Genomic DNA, 20,952 nt, shown 5'->3' with positions numbered 1-20,952 from the left:
TTTAGTCGTCTTCACAACATGGCGCCCTCAGGGCAGTTGGACTATTTACAAAGAGGCTGGCTTCCACTCAATATCATTATTTGGCCCTTCTACTTAATGATAGTTTTAGGAATATAGAATTCTAGATAGATTATTTTCCTTCAAGATTTTGAAAACAATTTTCCATTGTTTCCTGACTTTCAGAATTGTTGTTGAGAAATCTGATGTCATTTAAATTCCAGATCCCTATAGGTCAGCTGATTTTTCTGTCAGACTTTAGAATGTTCTATTTATCTTCAGTGTTTTGAATTTTCATGTGAATCAGGAAATAGCTTTGACAAACTAGTGAAGTCTCGCTCAGTTGAATTTTAGGTTCTACTCTATTTTATGTCCTGATAACTGGGTTCTCTCTCATCACTTCATTAATCTAGTTTGAATCATATGTCTGTCTTCATGTAGGTTGCTGTAAGAAAATACCAAATACTGGGTTGCTTATAAACAACCAAAATTTTTTCTCACAGTTCTAGAGGCTGGGAAGTCCAAGATCAAGGCACCAGCAGAGTTGCAGTCTGATGTGAGCCCTCTTCCTGGTTCAAGCCAATGCCTTCTTACTGTTTCCTCATATGATAACACAGCTTAGGGCTTTCTATAAGGTCTCCTTTCTTTTCTGTTTTTTTTCCTTTTCTGTTTTTCTTCTCTTTTCTTTTTCTTTCTTTCTTCCTTTCTCCCCTTTCTCATTACTTTAGACAATACTATTTTGTCTTGTCATTAATTGCCTATTAGACTGGAAGAAATATAGTAGTTAAATTCATATGTGGTAAATACATAAGTAAATGTTAAGACTTCACTCTAGAGGCTACAAATAAAGGCTACTTCTCTATGTAGTTTTTGGAAAAAACTACTTTTCAAAGAGACTCAACTTTGACTCATAGCATCTAGTTTAAAATATTGTATCATATGAGTCAGTCATTGGAGGTACTGCTTGCTGAGTAGCCATGTTCATGACTCATTCATTCAACAAATATTTATAGAGCTCTTATCATGTGTTTGACATTGCTCTTAATATAGGTTGGAGCAACAAACAAAATGGGTAAAGGCTCTGACTTTTGGAGATTATTTTCTCTGATGAACAAGAAAAAACAGGTCTTAAATCACTTAAATTATAATACCATTCTTCCAAATATGGAGTCTGGGAGTATATACCTTATTCTCAGATCATGCCTTTATATTTTATGTAAATCCCAACAAAAGTTAATTTTGGCCAAGCTATTATTTTGAAAGGAATACACTATTCTTTCTCAGAAATAGTTATTCATTGAAGGTTAGATTCTCAAAATTTCTATTTAAACTAAGTGGTATAGTTTAGAGCCATCCCTCAGCTGGTTCTGTGACTGTGGTCATATTACTTATTGTCTTGTCCCCATCTTCAAAATAATAATCTCTTCCTCAAATGGTTCTTGTGAAGATTAAAGGACACCTAGATCATTGTGTAAATTCAATAAAGTAAATGATAAGTCTATTTAACTTTATTTCTTTTTGCAATTGACCAATGCCTACTGTTTTTTTTTTTTTTTAATGTTTTTATTTTGTTTTTAGAGAGAGGGAGTGTGTCCATTTGAGCGGCAGGGGTAGGGGTTACGGCAGAGGGAAAGGGAGAGAGAGAATCTTTTTTTTTAATTATTCAGTTTAAACACTTGCTCTTTTTTTTTTAAAGATTTTTTTTATTTATTTGACACACACAGAGAGAGAGAGAGAGCACAAGCAGGGGGAGCAGCAGCAAAGGGAGAGGGAGAAGCAAGCTCCCTACTGAGCAAGGACCCTGGGATCATGACCCAAGCCAAAGGCAGATGATTAACTGGCTAAGCCACCCAGGCACCCCAGAAAGAGAATCTTAAGCAGACTCTATGCTCAGCATGAGCCCAACATGGGGCTTGATCTCACTACCCTGAGATCATGACCTGAGCCCAAATCAAGAGTAGGATGCTTAACTGACTAAGCCACCCAGGTGCCCCAAGACCTACTGTCTTTTAGGACAGTAAAGAAGTATGTGTTATCAGCTTGAAACAAAACAAAATAAAACAAAACAAAAAAATAGCAAAGCAAAAAAAGGAGAAGAAAAGATATAATGCATTTGAAAAGAAAAATCACCAAAATTTCAGCACTAAGAATTAAATAAAAATGTGTCATACATAAGATAGAGTTTACTGCTATTACTCACTGCTACTACTAAATATTTATTAATTGTCAGAAATTATACTAAAGTCATGACATGAATTATTTTATTTATCCTCAAAACAACACTATCAGGTAAGTAATATTATACCAACTATACAGCTGAGAAAATTGAGGCTTAGGAAGGCTAACTAATTTCTTCATGGCTTCTCCTTTAGTAAGTTGGGATTTGAGGGCTTTTTTTTTTTTTTTAGTAAGTTGGGGTTTAATCCTCAGTCTGAGTTTTACTTAATTATAAGCAGACTCTCCATTCATTAAAACATTTTTGGGTTATTATTATTTCTTATCATATTCCTGTCATAATTCATTGCCCCATTCTCCACTGTTGAACATATAGCTTGTTTCCATTATTAAATTTCTAAAAATAATGTTGCTTTGAATATCTACATTAAAGAGAATCCTGGAAATATAGTTATTGATTCAAAGTTTATGAAGATTTTACAATTCTTGATAAATAATGCCAAATAGTTTCCATAAAGTTAGCATCAGTTCAAACTCTCATGAGTGTTATATGATTCTGAAGGCAAAGGATAGATACCAGCCTTAGCTAACAAATAAACTAGGGTTTATTTCAAGGCTTCAATCATTTTGTAGACATCTAAAAGCCACACACACACACACACACACACACAAACCAGCAAAGACAGCTGGGAAAATGAGTTCTAGACCTGGAACTTTGTGGACTGAAGTTGCCCCATCCATCTCTCAGGGAACTGTACAATATCTCACACCTGCTTTTTATTGTTGCTCTTCATTGACCACCTTCTACTCCTGACTTACTGACATATAAGCAGGGTAAAATGTCAATCCACCCCTTATCTTTGTGACATTATAGATCTTGTACACACCTACTACCTCCTGACTGATTTAGTGTATTTTAGTTCAAATTCCTAAGAAAAAAATATGAAAGTTTCTGCCAAGCCTACAAATTGGTTCCCTTGGGACAGGAGCATACACTTGGTCAATCAGGCACTGCTGGGGAGATCACATGTTTAAAAAAGGCGGTAAGATCAAGCTTGGAAGTAAGTATCAGGAGAAATCAATCATATCTAGGATATGAGAACATTCATTTCAGCATTAATAGTTTCCGTGTCATTTTTGTAATCAATTAGCTTTACTAAAGATAAATTACTTTTCAGTGTTTTAAGTTTGAATTTTCATTAGTGAAGTAGAATTTTACATAAAATATGTAAAATTTACATCCCTCATTTGCATTTCTTCTGTGATTCTCTGTTTGGTTCTGTTGTTCATTTATCTCTTGAGGTGTTAATTTTTCCCTCATTGCTTTTTCTATATTAAGAACATTTTTACATTTTTATGTATTAAACACATTTTCATTTGTCTTGCTTATTGATCATATTCTTTTCCATTTGGACATTTGTCTTTTTATTGTATTTTTTTGACATCCTCCCATGATTTTTTTCTTTTTGCTTTGATTCTGTTAATATCGAAAAAGTTCTTCACTATTTCAAGATTAGTAAATCTTCAACTACAGTAACTTTAGAAAATTTTTTATAATTTCAGTTAATTCCTTAATGTTCTAAACTAAATCTTGAGGGATTATGTGAAATTCCAAGTAAAATTTCATTTTTTTTCCTACTTAGCTAATATTCACATTTTTTCCACCAGAACAATCCATCTATTAAACATATTAGAAAACTTTATTCAGAGTGCATTAAAGAGTTCTATAACATAATCAAGTTTTTAATTTAAAAAATACTGTGGAGAAAATATTGAACAGATGGTTGATTGTAGACAGGAATTAATTAGGAGACTATTGGAATGGTCCAAGTAAGAAGTATGAGTTTCTAAACTAGGTAGTAAAAGTACACAGAACAATTGGAATTTTAGTTCACAAGAAGTGAGCATCTTTTTTTTTTTTTTTAAGTTTTATTTATTCAAGTAATCTCTATGCCCAACATGGGGCTTGAACTCATGACCCCCAGATCAAGAGTTGCATGCTCTTCCAACTGAGCCAGCCAGGTGCTCCAAGAAGTGCACATCTTTAGGACATTGTGATTATATGTGCAGAAGAGAACAGAAAGCAAGAGATAGGAGATGCAATATATGAAGATTTCTGGCTTTGACTGTCAAGTAGATGAAAGGTGTTATCTCTTGGGGAAAAGATGGTAAGTTTGCTGTGGCCATGGATGGACTTGGGTCTATGGGAAAAGCAGAAGACAATTATATTTGCAGATTTGGGACACCTAGACTGGAGACAAAAATTTCAGCATCAGCAGAATCTAAGTAGATATAAACATCATACATATGCTGAATTCCTTCAAAGATTGTGAAGTATGAGAAGAGAAGAAACTCTGAAATTTCAGCCAACAGTGTGTCTCACAAGAAAACAATGGTAGATTAAACAGATTAAGATAGGCTTCTAAAAAAAGAAAAAAGACATCACTGTTATAAAGGCAGAAAAATTCAAATGAGATTAGGGTCACAAAAGTCAATGGAGACTGGACTTTAAAGGAGGAAGAAGTGTTGAGTAGTGACCAGACATCAAGGGGAGTCCAAGCAGGAAAGTATGATTTGTATTTGTCAGTATGGAGCTTGCTGGTGATTTGGTCAAGAGCAGTTTCAGTAGAACAATAGCATACACAAGGGGAGAGGGGAATGGAAGAAGAAGACAAATTACAGGTAGTTGTGAAAATAGGAAGCCAATAAATTTAGACAGTGCTGTACACTATATTCAAAGTCTCAGCTTTAAAGAGGAGAAACAAATGGGATGAAGCAAGTACAGAGAAGATTTTTCTTAAATTTCCTTTGTTTTTTGCTTGAGAAGAGAGAAAGCTAAACCTTGTAAGTTTCTTTTTAAAGATTTATTTATTTATTTATTTATTTGAGAAAGAGAGAGAGAGTGCACAAGCAGGGGGAGGGGCAGAGGGAGAGGCACATTACAGGGAGAGGGATAGAGAGAGAGAGAAGTAGATTCCCCATTGAGCATGGAGCCCGACCTGGGACTCAATCTCACGACCCTGAGATCATGACCTGAGCCAAAATCAAGAGGCAGATGCTTAACCGACTGAGCCACCCAGGTGCTCCAACCTTGTCACATGTTAAATGGAAAGAACGAAGACAGTGAATGAGGAGAGGGATATCATAGAGTAAAGTGTGTCCTGAGCAAAACAGGGGGAAGATAACTATGGGGCAGGAGCCTATATGTTTATAAGTATAGCTGAGGAAATCGAGGGAGCAATTTGATGAACTAAAGCTACTCAGTGAAAACCAGAAGTCAGTTCATCCATTGGAAATGGAATGATGAAGCAGCTGAGGAAGGAGGAAAACATTTGGGCTGACACGGGAGAGTGGGGTAGAAGAATGCTAGGTCAGAGTTGAGGGACAAAGGAACTTGGAAACCCATGGATACGTACTAACATACATCCACATGATTGTGTGACATTTTTTTCCCCAGCAACACCAAAACTGAAAAGGCAGTCACCTTGTGGATAAGAGAGTGAGAACTAGAATAGTAGGAAATGATAGGCAGAAAGTGAGATACCACAGTTTAGATCTTGGTTGTGGTGAAATGTTTTATGGTCATGATGAGATCTGGAGCCGGGTCCCAGGAATGGGTTTCTGCAATGGCACTTGAAGGAAAATAAAAGGGCAAGGAATGAAAAGGATAATGTATTTGACAGATTTTAAAATATGAATATCCAAGCCTTCCGAATATTCCAAACATAAACATTCTTGAAGGATTTATGTTATTATAATTCCAATTATTACACATAGCAATACAATAATTATTATTTCAAATGATAAGCTTAAAACTGCTGTGGTAGAATTCAGTGACAATAGTTCAATATAAAAACATAGAGCCAAACTATTTCAGAAAAACCATGACATACATAGCCTTTTTGTAAAGAAGTCAGATGAGTAATATGAGGCAATTAATAGACCATGGTTGTAAGTCTAATAATACGGATCAGCATCTTGGAAGGCAAAGCATAAAGAAAGTGGGTAAAGTTTTACCTTAAAGTTGGATTTAATTAGAGAAATCAATCTACCATATGACTCTCACAGGGTCCCGATAGTTACATAGTTATTTATACATTTTTTTTCCTTCTTAGCAAATACCATAGCAAGAGGAAGGATTACTTGAGTCAGTCCCCACCCAGAGCAACAGAAATATAAAATTATCGGGTGTTTCTGTCCTAATTTGACCAAGAAATCTAATAAGAGATAGAATGATATTTTTAAGTGCCATTGTTATTAAGGGCATGGGTGCTGATGTGTTTCTTTCTGTCTTCTCTGCCACCCACACTGCGAGAGTAGGAAGGTGTGCTCACTTAAACGATTATCTTATAGATTCTATGAATAAAACAGGTTACCTTTTTTTTTAAAAAAAAAAGTGCTCTGTGCCATTCAGAAATGTAGAGAAGTATTATTCTTGCTTGCACTAGTGCCTTTTTCATCCAAATCTGATCATTATAATAAAAGCTGAGTAAGTAAACCTGAAGATGCTGCCGATTGGAAAAGTTAAAGATCAATATTACTACATTCAATACATCTTTCAAAGGTGGGCTATCTCTTGATTGTGTCTGCAAAAAGTGGGGCCACAGTTGCATTCATTGTTCAGTGAGCTTGTCCACACAGTTCAACCCACCGACAGCAATGAATGTTGATTGTGACCTTTTAAAAAATAATCTCTGTGTGGGGAAGAGAACATCCTGGGGTGTCCAGGTTTGGTTTTCCGTCTTCTGCAAATTCTGAAAGTCGTGGAGTAGTAGATGATGATGATGGTTAGCCATAGGGTACAATCAACGGTCGATGGTTTTGATTTTAATTCCAAACTCACCGACAGCGTTGAATGTTCACTGAAGCAACCTCTACACTGAGAATTCTGCTGACTTTATAGTATCTGTAAGTCTTGGAAGGGGGCGGGAGACAGAAACAACAGAGTAACTTTAGTCATACATTTATGCATTTTAAGCCATTTCAAAAGAATATGAAAGAAGAATGTGATTCTTCCAACCAAGAGTTTGGCAAACCTCCACATCACATTGTGTGAGAGGAAAGGATCTGTTTCACTGAGCTAAAAAAAAAAAAAAAAATGCCTATTTTGGCTTAGTTCCAGAGATGAAATTATCTCACTCTTAATGACAGGGAGAATTTGTTATTCAAAGGAGACTGAAGTATCAAATCAAAACAATATCTTGTAATTTAAATATTGCTATGCTTATAGAAGGTAAACATGAGGTATTTAGATTATACAAATTAAACAGAATTTTCATAAATTTCCTAAAATCAAATTAATGTTAGTGTTATCTTTTTGTATTTAGTATTTTTTTTCTAAAATAGGTTATAGGAAAATAAAATTTAAAAAGGCTATAAAAATTAGTACATTTTCTAAACTACTGAACAAATAATAAGAGAAGAAATCAGCTCAACACATTTTTCTTTGCTTTTGGCACCAAGATTTCATTAAAATGGTAAAAGGTAAAAACAATCTAGGTATGCTACAACACCATTCATTTCTAACTATTTTGGATGTGAAAATCCTAACACTTTTGGGGGGTTCTTTTCATATTTCTTTTATCCAAAGTGCTTTGTGACTTATGCTTATTTTTAAATTATTGCAAATTCCATTGAATCTATTTTTAGAACCACTTTCAATAATTTTTTTAGCTTCAATTAAAAAAGTCACTTTGTATGTATCAAAACCAGGATAGAAAGTCACTATTTCATACACTTAAGCGGCACCCAGTGTGGTTACAATTATCTGTGGGTAAGACGACCCACAACAATTTAGAATAGTGCTTTGAAGGTGATCATGGTCTGTTCAACCAAGGCAATTGTTCTTGAAATGTAAGTGAAATATGTACTCTAAATGGTTATATATTCTAATATTTCACTTTAATATCTTAAAGCCATTGATTGTTTAGTGCCTTCTAGATAAATGTTTATGTGGAAACTGATTTTTTAGTTATCTCTGGGGAGTATGTACTGAGGCGACAATCTTAGAATATAAGCTAGTGATTAATCTAAATTTTACAGTGTTTAATTCTTTTGAAATAACCAAATTTTTCCTACAAAATAAAACTTTTTAGGAGAATGCTTTATCCGTGGGTATTTCTGGGTTGCTGCTGGAAAGAATATTATCAAGGGACTGCGGATTCATTTGTCTGTGTTATCAAGTACAACTGAGAGCACGTCACTCCTGCTCTTTTGCCCCTCTTACGGTACTAGCGGCAGGTCAACTTACAACCATTTTCAGTCATGCCTTTTCCTCTCTTGCTACATGTGTTAATATTATTATAATAGGGATGCTATGATAAAAGACTCTAACTTGTGTATTTTGCATTAATACAAAATATGCATTTGGCTTACTAATAAACAAAACTCTAGGGCAGTTACAATTAATCGCAATGCATAACTATGTTCTTATTTGTGTTCCAAAATATTTTCCTACAAGTCTTTTATATAATTAACTTAAAATTCCTAGCTATAAAAATGATTCACTTATAACAATAAGAAATGCCATTAGATGTCTTGCCATATACACATAAAATAGCAATGATAAATATAGTGATTAATTTCTTTTTTCCCTGGGATAAACTAGATGCATGCTTCATATAGTTATAGTTTGTTGAAGGTGAAATCTCATCTCTGAGCAGTGTAAATGTTCCAGAAGTGGAAATAAGATGTCTGTGTTCTTACTTGCAGGTTCCCTTGTGTCAGACAAGAGAATAAACTTTAGGTTATTTTTATTCCATATGGAAAAAGTGTTCTACTTGCTGGTCAACTTAATTTTCTACTAATTCATGTGTGCCTTCAATTATTATCTCGTATCTTCTAAATCTCTCTCGTCCACACCTTTATTCTCATGACTTAATCTTTAGCTATAAAACACTGATTTTTGAAACACTGAGATTCAACAGTACTGAAATTTAAATTTTCTGTAAGAAAATATGGTTTCTCTTTTTAGAACACATTGTTCATAATTCCAGAATTCTTTGAGATGGCAATTCACAGACAAATCAGTCCAATGGACACTTATTGGTCCTTATAATTTTAAAAGGAAATTTTATTTTCTGGAAAGATTTGGAAATCTACAGACTAGCCATCTTTGTGATGTTTGTTCTTGGAAATGTTCACAGACATAAATATTGGTGTGTTTGGTAGCAACCTGCATACTTGCATCGTTTTCCTTGAATGAAAGGAGCCACGGCAGTAGGTCATTTATGGATCAATATCTTTCTATTCATCTCCTCATAATTTTGGAGGGTTGTGTGGACAGAATAAGACCAACTTGCAAAAAGGCCAGATTTATTTTAGCCCTTATTTCTCATCTCTAGGCTTGCGAGAACATTAAATATTTCAGTTTTGCTTAAGGTTAGTAGGTCATAAATAAACCAAAGCCATTTCTTTGCTTTGAGCAAGAGGGTCACAGAATACATGAAATACCACTTTTCAACACAGCACACCCTAACATGAATTGACAGAGGAACATGAAGAAGTAGTGTGATGTGCCTCAGTAAAAGGCCATAGGGATTTGGGATGCTGAAGTTGTCTGTTTTAAGAATAGATTATATATCTTGTCTGATGACCTGTATTTAATTTAAGTGACTGCCTCTGCCAGTGCTTCCAGAGGGCAAGTGTGTGAAATAGAGCATCTCAATGTCAATCTCCAGTCCTTTCCTCTGCCTGATGCCTTGACCTAAATTGAGCATGTGGGCGTTGATCTGGACAAATGAAAGAGAATGAGATTTTGAGACCACGTGAGTTTTATTAATTCTAGTTGGTTTGAACATTTTAGGGACAGCACATATCCATGAACAGATTTATATTTTAATCAGTTTTATTTTCTGTTTATGGAAATGAATCTTTGTTTCGAAACATAAAAAGTGAAAATGTTGTGTTAGAAAAATAGCCATTGCATGTCCCTCCCCAGCCCCCTGGAAGAAAGTGACACCATCTCTAAAACCCAGAATAAATGAGATGCCAGTTTAAGTGGTATTTTGGAGGCCCCTAGAGTCCTTTCTCAGGTTCATATCCATTTTCTTGGACGATTTCTTCCTCTATTCAGGATATGAAATCTCATAAAATGTTTCAACACTAACATTTTCACCTAACCAATTATACAGTTAGAGTGCCTATTACAGAAATGCTCATTCTTGGTAATTATAATTGGAATTATTGGGACTTCTGGCTACTTCAGTAGAAAGAGTGAAAGCATCAAAGAGGTCAGAAACTGACTCGATTCAAAGAGAGCCAAGTTGAATACTTGGACCTGGTTCTTCATGAGAATGCAGAAAAATCAGGGCCAGTGACGCCAGAGGTTGGCTCAGATGAGACATCTTTTACTACTGAAATACTGACACCCCAGAGGGGCCTATAATTTTGTTTTCCAACAGCTTTGTAATTCCTGATAGCCTTTAACCCCTGGTGACAGCAGAGGGCCTGAACGTTTCTGGTTTTCCTTCCCTCCCCAAACTGTGGAAATAATTCCACACTATTCACTTTGTAAAATATCTTATGAATTTGCTTTGAAGAAAAGAAGCATTTCCAGCACAACCTTTGTACTACTTGGCAACGTTACCAGCAACTGAATAAAAAAAGATTGCCTTTTGATATACATATTAACTAGATTTATATATAAGTAACCCATATAGTGTATATGTTCCAAAACAAACTATGAATGATTTTATAATATTTTTCACAGACAAATCAGTCCAATGGACACTTATTGGCCCTTATAATTTTAAAAGGAAATTTCATCTTCTGGAAAGATGTGGAAATCTACAGACTAGCCATCTTTGTGGTGTTTGTTCTTGGAAATGTTCATAGACATAAATATTGGTGTGTTTGTTTAAAAACTATATACTATCACAAATCAAAGTTTAATCCAATAGAGAAGGTAAAAAAAAAAAAGGGAACTCTTTAACTCCAACATGAATGCCACTTTTGATAAAAGCCTAGCATTAGTGATATTTTTTGCTTTTCCTACTTTCCTTATAGTAATCATTCATTATCACAGCTAGATTAAAACTTTTTTTGCAGAGAATGTATACAAACTATGTTTATATGTACAAAGGCTTTCCATGTACATGTATTGAGGCAATTTGAAAGGTATTCTTTATTGGACAGCACCGGAAGATAACTAAGAGCAGCAAAACTGGGTCAATGGACTGGGATCTGCCACTCACTGGCTTGGTTACATAACTTCTTTGAGCTTTAATTTCCTAGATAAAATCTGGATAATAAAATCATCCTCACTACACTAGTTCAATTTATTTCCAAATAATCCTTTAGAATAGATATTCTGCAAAGGATAGCATAATATTCCTTATTTTTTAAAGGATAGAGCTTTTTATCTAGGTCTTCCAAGATTCTAATGCTTCTTCCCTTTAAAAACAGCTGCTTTCCCACTTCTAAGATGAAAAAAAAGAGAGAGAGAAATGTTAGATTTCTTTTCTAAATAGCCTCAAGATATATTACTTAAAAAAAAAAAAAAGCATAATAACATTCCCAGTAAGATCAGCACTCTGCTATGTTTGTTCCTTACCTGGTAGGTGGTACTGACAGGCAGGGAGAACTCTTCCAAGACAGGTAGTATTATAGAGGATTGATGTCTACTTTAAAAGTTACAATTAATCTTAAACGCTCCTGAAGTTAGGAGCCCTTGATTAACCTAATGCATCCCTGTCTTAATCCCCATTAGCGCAGTGTGGGGACTAGAGTGGATTCAGGACGATTTTTCATCTTTCAAAATAGTTTCTTGTTTTTGAGGTTATGTTGTAAATTATTTTAAATCAAATAAGTATGTAATTGACTATGCATAGAATTAGATTAGCGTTTAAGTATCATTGTATCTTTAAACATTCATCAAATCTTCATATTTTTTAATGTTTGAAGGTTTGTCTACTGGAAAAATATTTCAGTCTTTCTTTGCTCTGAAATTTAAACTCCTTCCTGAAGCAAAAAAAAAGAAAGAAAAGAAGAAAAGAAAATATACACATTACTACATTCTTCCAAAATCCATTAGCATATTTTGTAATTAAATTATATTGGGATTTTAAACTATCCCTTTATGAATAATTAATCATGTAAATAACCAATTTACAAAAAATGTCTTTTTTATTTAACTAGAATAAAACTTCCTTTTTATAGAAAAGGCAAAATACTAGTGTGACATTTGGACTGAGCTGAATATAATGAAAAATTCAAGTCATAACTGAAGCCAAAAAATATTTTTTCATAATGAAGATTCATTATGCCAATAGTATAACCATTGTGACTTCCACAAACTGTGTCAATGCCATGGTTGGAGGTGGTTCTTTTTAGCAAGGAAATGTAGTGAATGCCCTTGATCTAAGACTTTGCAGGAATGGTTGATTAATCCCTCAGTTTGGAAAGAATAGGCATGTTGACTGATATTTAAAATAATTTGAGAATTAACCCCCAGTAAACATACCATGTTAGTTACACAACTGTCTTATTATGGCTATATTCTTAAACAAGTAAATTAATTATGGAAAATTAAAAGTAACACATGTATTGAAGAAAATAAGTGTTTTTTCCAGGAAAAACGTATCAGTTTTTGAAAAAAAGGCAGACTTTGCTTATATAGATTGCTAAACATTTGTCTGCAGCAGAGACCAGAGATGCATAATCAAAAAAAAAAAAAGACGATAGACTTTTTATTTTTCATGTGAAACAATCAAACACTAAGTTGTGATTTATTATGTTACATTGCACATGAATGATTACAATAATATTTCTTAAATATTGAAACATCTTTCAAATTGTCTATGTTCCATTCAAAATTCAGTCTACAATTTAAATTCTTCCAAGCTTTTGACTTCATTCCCCACTAACTATGTTATTAAAATACCCTACTATTTTTGGAAGATATTGTGAAAGTATTTCTGGCTTCATGAATTATACGGGCATCTGTTCTTTCAATCAACAGGATACCAAATGTTTTTTACATCAATCTGTGTGAAACAATGTATATAATACTATTTTATTTCCCATGAGCTTTTAGTAAGCACTGACTTGGTAGTAAAAACTGTTTCAATGATTAGGATGGTGGAAAGGGGATGAAAAATAGTAAACAAAAAATGTATTATAAATAGTGCAGTCTGAAAATTTTTAAAAAAGAAAATAGAATAAGTGGAATACGATAAGCAGACTAAAAATAGAAAATAAAAAGGAGAATTTATGGTATAAAAGTAACTATGATACCTTTCTACGTTTCTATTCTACATAGACATTTAAAATTAACAAGATTAGCAGAACTTGACAATTTTAACTACAAAGCTGCTCTTCTATTAAAAGGTTATTTCTTATGGCTCTAATGTTATATAAAATACTATATTTGGAAAATATGGAAGTTTATAAAAATTTTTGATATTAAGTTCTGATATGCATTACAAGGATTTTGTTTTGCTCCATCAAAATCACCTTTATAAGAATTCATCCTTTAAGAATGAATCACCTAAAGTAAACTCGGATATGCAAGAATTTTACCTAATACAACCAGCAGGCTGCTATGTTCTCTCTACAGTGACTTCTAGGCTGAGAAAGGATTCCAGCCACAAGTCAAGAGTCCATTACAGTTAAGTATCATATTGCTCTTTAAATCTTATGAAAGTGAAATGCCGTACCACAGGTATTCATCAAATGTATGTCATGTGACATATTTGGATTAATTGTCTAAAGGACCCATGCATTGATTTGAACCCTGAAAAATGACCTTGTCTCAACCTAAGATTCTGTGATTTTTATAGTTTTTATTCTATTTCTTAGTCAAAGAGACTAATTCCTATAGGGCTTCATTAATATTTCCTCCGCTCTGCATTTTAAAAGAATAAACAGGCAAAAACCCAATATTTAGTTAAAAATCCACAGTGTTTTTCTCTTCTAAGAAATATTAATATCAGTTTGTTTCTTGAACAATAAGACCATGTGGCAACTCAATCACTGAAATCATAATTGAAGAGAGGAAAGACAAAAGACCTCATTCAGAGGTTACTTTATGTTTGTACCAATGTAAGAATGTTCCTTATTAAATGTGTAGCAATAATCCAGATACGTTGACCATTTTATATGACTGATTATATTCTTTATAACGTTTCTTCTCTAAAAAAAAAGTTACATGAAAATTATTGTATGTTAAAATCTGTTTTGAGATTGGGAGAGACAGAAATAAGAAAGTGACTTCATAGTAAGAAAGATTCCTTCCCATCTAAATCTTCAAATCTTCACTTTTGGGCTGCTTTCCTTTCATATTTATGTATTTGCAGAAAATTGGATGGCTTAAATTTGCAAAAAGTACCATGAAATATATGAAAGTCTATCAGACATGGAAGTAAGCCATCTTTGATATTATTAGGTTAAAGTGGAAAATTGTGATTTGATTTAAGCAATCTTTATGAATTTATTATTTGCAACCCAGAAAAGGCACCCTCCCACCACCACTAATCCAGCCAGCAAACTCTTAGTTTCTGGCAAAGATATGATATCATTGTACTATATTTTTTGAAATTATTCCTTTTGGACTTAATTTACGAGGAACCTCTCTCCTGTATTAATTATAAATGGTTATTGGAGATTAATACTGAGGGAAACAGACACAGTGACACTCTAGAACTGTTTGTAACAATTAGTTATTTACTATTAATAATGGAGTGGCTTTATAGCTTATAATTTTTTTAAAAGATTTTACTTATTTATTCATGAAAGACAGAGGCAAAGGGAGAAGCAGGCTCCCCGCGGAGCAGAGAGCCCGATGTGGGACTCGATCCCAGGACCCTGGGATCATGACCTGAGCCGAAAGCAGATGCTTAACCAACTGAGCCACCCAGGCGTCCCTATAGCTTATAATTTTTAATCAGTGAAGGTATTAATCAGATAATCTTGGATCAAAGTCAATTTAGTTGCTTTTTTTTATATCCCCTCTGAAACTCCAATTAAATACACTACTCTTCCCAGTTTCCTGTCTTAAAACTAGTTTTTAGTGTTGCCTTGAAGCTTAAACAGCTGCAACATTCCAACCATGAAGCTAGCAATGAGTAAATTACACAAATGCAAATACTGTTAAATTTCTTCTGCAAAAGGGTCTCAAAGGCATAGATTTGGGGGGGGAAATATTTAGGTGTCAAAGAATTTCAGACATGAGACTATAGATATGCCCACAAGTTCCTTAAATACTTCATGGAAATGATGATGATTATTGTACAAATAAACATATCGTATAGCCATAGGATAAAGACAAATATTTATTCTCTAAAAAATATTAAATTATATACTCAATTGACACAGAAACTCAAAAGTTCTGGATAATCTGACACAAGCTATCAGAGAGTGACAGAATTCTATGGTTCCTGCCCACCTCACCTCCTTATCAAATGCTCTCTGTATAATTACTCAGCATCTATTTTTAACACTTTTTGTTGCATAATTATTAGCTAAGAATTATTTTCAATTGTGCAAGAAGACAACATAATGTTCCATATACACCCTGAGACTTTTAAAGGCCATTTAGTGTTGCCTGTTGAGCTTTAAAATGAGGGGAGAAACAGCAATTATAATGGATTAAAAACATGGACAGCAAGAAGACAAAGAATTCTAGTTTCAATATTATATATATTTTCTCTGTGAAATGGACTCTGAAAATGAAAAATAGATACACAAATAATTTTATGAAAGTGCTTTTTTGTGTACTTCTTTTTCTTTGTCTATTTTCCCCCACTGGACAGTGAGATCTTTGAGGTCAGGAACTGTCTTAAGTCATCTGAGGACCTGGTGTATTTCCTTGAACATAGTATGTGTTCAATGTGTGCTTGTTGTCTCTTCCTTGATTCTCAGGCACACATCTACATCTAACTGCTCAACCAGACACAGTCGATGTCCATCTATCCCTCATTTTCCTGACTTTATATAAAACAGTGTAGAAGCAGCTAACTTCCGTGTTGGGGCCCCACACATCTGGATGGCCTGGAATCTCAAGCCTCAATCACAGAAGCTAGTCATCCTCAAAGGTTCTGGTGTGGAAAAGTGCAAACGGGTTAATGCTCATCAGAGATCTTGGCCACCATCTGATTCATTGATATAAAGCAATGCATGGGGTTAAATTTCAGACAAATAATTCTTTCTTTTTCTTTAATAAAGCATCTTATTAGATTATGAATTTTACTCTTCTGTGCAATGGACCATATATTTTCTTCAGATGATATGAATAAAGATAATCATGTTTTTAAACATTGCAATCATAAACATGTGTCTAGCCCCAAAATACCTCTTGAGAGACTTTATACTTCTGATAATATTTTCATTTTTGAAAATATTTCTATATTATCTCAATTGAACAAGACATGTGGGTACTATGGGAAGTATAATAATTTTGGGATCCATTCAAAACCATATTCTTTAACTGTCCCCAAGTTTTGTTTAGTAAAAGACTATATAAAAGAGAGCAGAGAGGCGGCGATGTGCTCTGGTTAGATAAAAGTTCTTCCTTACCTACTTCTGTTCTTACCAAAACATACCTTTAGGGTGAGTTGCATGCCCTCTATCTAAATATATTAACCATATATTGTTCCCTCCTTGAGGTCCAGTAAAAATTATTTTCCCATCTCATTACTTTTTTAGTATTCCCTTTAAGTGGGTGTTCAGACCAAATATTCAGCTAATCTGGTTCTGTTCACCAAAATGAACTTCAGGGGTATTTCATTCAGCACAGATGAAAATTAGATTAGTTGTTTTATTCCAGTCCTTGTGAACCAATGATCAAACTATTTTATGCACCAAATTTTGTAATATTATGGGTTTGCCAGCTATTCTTGAAATGTGGATCACCCTCAAAGGATGGAGATTTGTCTTTTTTCAGTATAATGATGTACTATATGTTGGCTACTTGAATTTAAATTAAATTAAATTTAAAAATGGGGTTTAAAAATAAATGGAGTTGGATTTAAAGACAATTCCCAAAACGTTGTGATCAAAGGCAGATCCCCTGGCCTGTGGTGCCACCTTCCGAGGCAATTAACTCCAAGGAGCCAATGGAGTTCAGATGTGTATATAGGATTATGCTTATCCAAAAATCAGTCAGATTAACATAAATATTGATATTTATAATAAATCTTAGCAAGTGGAATATTTATTCCACAGCTGATTTAAAGAAACACAAGGGCTTATTTACTAATAGTTAAGATGCTGTCAATTATAATATTCTCAAGGGAAAATGTTCTCACCTTTTGGGATTTTATTTTTTTATTAAAATCATTTTAGCTAGAAGATATTTTCCACAGAAGATACCATTAGAAAGACCTTAACAAAATCTTAAGTTATTCTAGAGTCTTCTTTCTCTAACATTTCTTTTGCTTTTATTAAATTCAGTTTACATCAATGTCCAAAAAGTTAACAATCATTCCATTGTCATGCTATCACTCTTACTTTATTTTTCAGTACATCGTTCTCTTTGAGATGCCTATTTACATTATGCTCATCTGTGGTCATCGTATTGTGCCTAAAATTGCATTTCTTAATGTTATGCTGAATTTCTGCTTGTTGCTCAAAAGCAGAATTCTCACAAGAAAGCAACAAATTGTATTATATAGTTACCCAAAAGGCTAAGCATCCCCAAAATAGTTTCAGACATATTGACTAATTTGAGCAATCCAATTAGTTTCTCCCCATACCTCATACTTACCACAGGGAAGGCATATTTTACATAATGAGATTTACAGAAAATTCTGTCATTCTGGAGAGAGAGCCATAAAAATATATTATGCTTCAGTCTATTTTCAGCTTTTATTTTCTGCCAAAAAAAGAAAAAATAATTTTGGCAATAACTTGTCAAAGAGTCCCCTCAATTCTTTTTGTTGTTTTAGGGCAACAGAAATATTTCTATGAAACGGAGTTTTTGACCTAAATGCTCATCTCAAAATAGTTTCTTTCACATTCTCAATTCTACACTCTGCCCAGTTTTGTTACGGTCACCTGAATGATATAAAATTTTGCTAACTTATACTGATTTAAGAACCACCATAAAAAGTGCGCAGTTCTATGGACACAAACTACAAGACTGTAACTCCAATAAACAAGATTAGCTTTGTGAAATATCTTTCAATGGGCACTTTCAAGTTACCACGGTTTTCCCATCCTATATGGGAAACATTTGAAGGCACTCCAGAGAAATATCTTTTCTTTGGGAGGCAAAATTAGCATCAAAAAGCTAAAAATATCTATTGGAGACAAAAGATATCAACAAATAAGCTTTCCCTTCTATTATGGGAAATAGCCTGAGGCACATGGCAGAAATAATGGCAAGGGCTTCAATTTTCCTACTGCCTTTAAATATAATTTTTTGCTTCAGTTAAAACCAATATTACATTGAAAGTACAATTTTCATAAGCTTCTATAGTTTCTTTTCTTTTTTTTTTTTAAAGATTCTATTTATTTATTTGAGAGAGAGAGTGAGAGAGAGCATGAGAGGGGAGAGCGTCAGAGGGAGAAGCAGGCTCCTCCCCGCGGAGCAGGGAGCCCGATGCGGGACTCGATGCGGGACTCCATCCGGGACTCGATGCGGGACTCGATCCGGGACTCGATGCGGGACTCGATCCGGGACTCCAGGATCATGACCTGAGCTGAAGGCAGTCGCTTAACCAACTGAGCCACCCAGGCGCCCCAAGCTTCTATAGTTTCTAAAGATATCTTATTGGAATGGATAGTAAAATTTAAAATTAGATGTAAATCCATTATCACAAATTTGGAATACTTTAGAAGAAATAATGGAATAAAATATATATATAGCACACCGAGAAATTCATAACAGATGTCTCCTGAAATTCAGTATATTTACATACTTTAAAACAGTGTATTTTTCCAAAACATAACATTTCTTCTTTAGGACAATTTGTGTGTCTATAGGATGGTGGGGGTGGGAAAGGAAAAATATATTTTTTTCAAAGTTCTATACTTAATGAGGTTGAGTCTTTAGAATTCTTCCACGTGCAGGACATTTCCATTTGGAGGAATATTTGAAAGAATAAAGATTGGTGATTTGCGTGGAGTTATTTTCATGCTTTTGTACATTGCCCTATGAAACATTTGCTCAGTACTCATTCCTTTTCTTTTTATATTTTTATATTTTATATTTTTAAAGATTTCAGAGATTGGTGCATAAAAATGTATACGCCAGAGCTGTTTTCAAATATCCTTCCACAGGAATAAGGCTGAATTTGGAGGCTGCATCAATTTTCTTACTTTACGACTTTATAAAGTTTGTTTTGGAATTCTCAGTAGAGTGTGTTCAGGTAGTTGTTACAAAACCTTGCAAACATAAGGAAAAGCTGCAGGAATCTAAAGTTCAAAATTCCAAATAGGAACAACCCATTTTTTCTTATGTCTAGAAACAAACGTGAAAATCAAACGCTCCACTTCTATTGCTAATTTAGTAACTGCGCATCAAAGCTTCAAATACAAGTAAATAAAATATTTTTTCATCTAAAGCTACCACCATTTTTTCTTAGTAAAATGCACCACAAAAAGCAAAAAGAAAAGGAGAGGAAGGAAGGAGGAAGGGAGCGAAAGGAAAGATTTTTAAGTGGCATGCTCGAACAACAACTTTATCTTAAGAAAAAGGAAAACAACCCTTTTAAATATGCTCTATCTTGGTTTTTCTTTGTAAAATTTAAAATCATAAGAGTTTATGTTTTAATTTCAGAGAATATTAGCATGAGGATTTGACATCAAATAAGCATGTATTATACCTTAAGTAAACAGATCTGCACTACTTATTTGCTTATAGATTATTAGCTGAAAGTGAGTATAAATTTGGATTACCTCACATTCACTTAAAAACACAAACACACACTCTCATAAAATATCTTTTTATCAAAAGAGAACACTTAGAGTTTTATAATCTTTAATTCTAATATCATTTATCTCCTATTCAAATTGTTTTTTAAGCTCTTTTATTTTTTTCTGTTTTTTTTTTTTTTCAACTTCATGTAAGAATCTAGAATTTCACAGCTCCTTCACATTAGTGTCCTCACATGGGTGCCACATGGACAGCCAATGTCTCCACTCAGCCGTTCTTTCCCATCTCCCAAAAAGCCACTAGGAAATATGTTTGATCTCAAAATGTCATAAAACAAACTTCCATTAATTTTGTTTTTGAAGAGCAAGAATGTTTAATGGATTTTTTCCTTTGTTATTTTTCTTGGGGACAAGAAGCTGAATGTTTTATGTTTTGCAATAAATAAAAACTTTTTATCTAATTCTTAAAGCCCTGGATACTTTGTCTTCTTTCTTCCTCCTCCTCCTTCTTTCTCCTCTTCCTCCTTCTGCCCTCCCTCCTCTTCTCCTTCTCCGTCTTCCCTTCCTCCTCCTCCCCTTCTTTTTCTTCTTCTTCTTCCTCTCCTCTCCTTCTCCTCCTTCTTTTCTTCTTCTTCTTCTTCTTCTTCAATAGCCACCTTATTTTTCAATATTTGAAATGAAGAAGGGTAAAGTGTAACTTGTAAACGAAAGAATACATTACCTGCAGAATTATACATTGGACCTTAAAATAGAATTTTCTCAGTATATTTTCCCATTATTGAATTGATTTTCCAAAAAAAATACTATAAAGCTTAAGTTCTACTTGATCTATGTGAGAAATAATTTAAAAATACATTGTGAGAGACATTTACCAACCTGTATTATTAATATAGACATTTAGGTTATGGGCTAATTATTACACTAGTTTGAATTTTGCTATTTATGGCTTTGTCTCTTGTCTTTTAC

This window comes from Neomonachus schauinslandi, chromosome 6 (genome assembly GCF_002201575.2).
Source record: "Neomonachus schauinslandi chromosome 6, ASM220157v2, whole genome shotgun sequence".
In the NCBI taxonomy this organism is placed as follows: domain Eukaryota; kingdom Metazoa; phylum Chordata; class Mammalia; order Carnivora; family Phocidae; genus Neomonachus; species Neomonachus schauinslandi.
The sequence above is the reverse complement of the archived record's forward strand: the minus strand, read 5'-3'. Positions refer to the sequence as shown.